This window comes from Bos taurus, chromosome 16 (assembly GCF_002263795.3).
Source record: "Bos taurus isolate L1 Dominette 01449 registration number 42190680 breed Hereford chromosome 16, ARS-UCD2.0, whole genome shotgun sequence".
Lineage (NCBI taxonomy): Eukaryota > Metazoa > Chordata > Mammalia > Artiodactyla > Bovidae > Bos > Bos taurus.
In genome coordinates, this window is record NC_037343.1 from 16,871,712 (window position 1) to 16,874,853 (window position 3,142).

Genomic DNA, 3,142 nt, shown 5'->3' on the forward strand with positions numbered 1-3,142 from the left:
GAGGTGGGGAGACCATAATTCTGCCCATAGCATATAGGAAGGGACTAACAGTGAGATCTAGGTACAGAAAGGCCGGAATGATGAGTTATATAAACTGAAACACCTGACATCTACTTTTGCACTTTCCTGGTGGCTCAGATGGTAAAGAAGACCTAGGTTTGATCCTGGGTTGGGAAGATTCCCTGTAGAACGGAATGACTACCCACTCCAGTATTCTTGCCTGGAGAATTTCATAGACAGAGGAGCCTTGTGGGCTAGTTAACAAAATAATAATACAATTTCAATAAAAGAATTCACTCTTTTTGAGGTACAGAACCATGACTCCTATTTAATTGTCTACATTTTCTTGATAAGGGTGAAAGGGGAGAGTGAAAAAGCTGGCTTGAAACTCAACATTCAAAAAACTAAAGTCATGGCACCCAGTCCCATCACTTCATAGCGAATAGAAGGGGAAAAATAGGAAACAGTGACAAATGTTAATTTTTTGGGCTCCAAAATCACTGTGGACAGGGACTTCTGCCATGAAATTAAAATATGCTTACTCCTTGGAAGGAAAGCTATGACAAACCCAGACAGCATATTAATACAAATTCTTCAGACCTGTTAGCCAAAGTCACAGAGTCTCTCATAAGGGAAATAAAATAAGATTATTATACTATTCAACAGCAGAAATTTATGAGAGAAGAAATATTATGAGGGAATTTAAGATAAAAATTATTATGAAATTCCATATTTAAGGTAAGAAAACATGAGCCCAATATTTTGCATATAACCAAACTAATTTTCAAGTATAAAACTCACAAACAGTTATCATCTAGAATTGAAGAATATTGTTCCCATTGGCTCTTCCTGAGGAATCTACTAGAAAACAAACTTCAGTGAATCAAAATGACTAGAGAGACATTAATATAAGGACTTACAGTACTACACATATACTTGTAAAACAAAGATTCATTGAGGGTTAAAAAATGAGAAAATAAGGTCTGCAGAGAAGTGGGGATGAGAATGGAGGAATCATATGCAAAATATTTTAAAAACTATTTCCTGTAATCACAATGTTGGTAGTAGTACTGGTGTTACGAGTTGGAGACTGAATGTATTGTGAAATAAAAACCAAATGAGTGTTTTCTTTAAAAAAAAAAAAAAAAAGGCAGAGACATCATTTTGCCAACAAAGGTCTGTATAGTCAAAGCCATGGTTTTTCCAGTCATCATGTAGGCATGTGAGAGTTGGACCATAAAGAAGGCTGAGCACTGAAGAATTGATGCTTTTGAACTGAGGTGCTGGAGAAGACACTTGAGAGTTCCTTGGACATCAAGGAGATCAAACCAATCAATCTGAAAGGAAATCAACCCTTTAATATTCATTGGAAGGACTGATGCTGAAGCTGAAGTTCCAATGCTTTTGCCACCTGAAGCAAAGACCCTGAAGCTGGAAAGGATTGGAGGCAGGGCAACACAGGATGAAATGGTAGGATGGCATCACCGACGCAAAGGATATGACTTTACAAACTATGGGAAACGGTGAAGGACAGGGAAGCCTGGAGTGCTGCAGGCCATGGGGTTGCAAAGAGTCAGACATGATTTAGTACGTGAACAAAAACATTTTTGAACAAAGTGATAGATATGTGTTAGATTGAAATATAGAGCTCTAAATAGGAAGAAAAGAAAACACTTTAAACAAAGGATGGGACTTATAAGAGAAAGCATCCTTTCAAATTGTACTTATAATCAAGACAGATAATAAACAGAAGAATGAAAAAATAAAAATACTCAAAAGTCAAGAGAAATTAAACCTACATCTTGAAAATAAAAGGAAAGAACACAAACATAATGTTTAGGGATAAGATCTGACATTATGGAAGAGTCATAGATATGTGTGGAACTAACATTCCTATTCAAATTCTTTCTTGGAGGAAAAAAAAAACCCTTTATTAAAAACACATTTTAAGTATAAAATAATGAACATATAGATTAAAACAATTATCTTTAATACAATATAAACTAGATTTTTAATAAGGTAATATTAAAATCCCTTGTTAATTTAATGTTATAAAGAGACAATAAAACATGTATAATTTACCTTGCAAATTTGAGACTTCATACTAAGTGAATATTGTTTGACCACAAAACTTCTGAATATTAAGCCTAGGTAGGGCCCTAAGGTGGGAAGACAGTTAACTAACACTGACAAGAAAAATATGTGATTTTCTTTTATGCTATTATGTATCTACATAAGTGTACTCATAAATTTTACTGTCTTTAATATTTCTTAGATTTTTAAATTGATTAATTTACTCTCCCAAATATCCTTCATATACACCATTAAGTCTCCTTGTAACTCAACTTTGATACTAATATCATCAATTATATAAGTCATGGTTTAATATTGCATTAATTAAATAATTCTGAACCTATAAACATTAACTATGTTTGATGAATGATATTACAGCTTTTGGTCAAATTTCTAATTGGTGTACTGAATTTCTATGTTAAAAGTACTTTAGCCTATCATAAATTTAATTTTTTTATCTTGGCAACTTTTTTTTTCTTTTTTTTTAATTTTATTTTTAAACTTTACAATATTGTATTAGTTTTGCCAAATATCAAAGTGAATCCGCCAGTGATATACCTGTGTTCCCCATCCTGAACCCTCCTCCCTCCTCCCTCCCCACACCCTCCCCCTGGTATACTACCCAAAGCAATTTATAGATTCAATGCAATCCCTATCAAGCTACCAACGTTATTCTTCACAGAGCTAGAACAAATAATTTCACAATTTGTATGGAAATACAAAAAACCTCAAATAGCCAAAGCTATCTTGAGAAAGAAGAATGGAACTGGAGGAATCAACCTACCTGACTTCAGGCTCTACTACAAAGCCACAGTTATCAAAACAGTATGGTACTGGCACAAAGACAGAAATATTGATCAATGGAACAAAATAGAAAGCCCAGAGATAAATCCACGCCCATATGGACACCTTATCTTTGACAAAGGAGGCAAGAATATACAATGGATTAAAGACAATATCTTTAACAAGTGGTGCTGGGAAAACTGGTCAACCACTTGTAAAAGAATGAAACTAGAACACTTTCTAACACCATACACAAAAATAAACTCAAAATGGATTAAAGATCTCA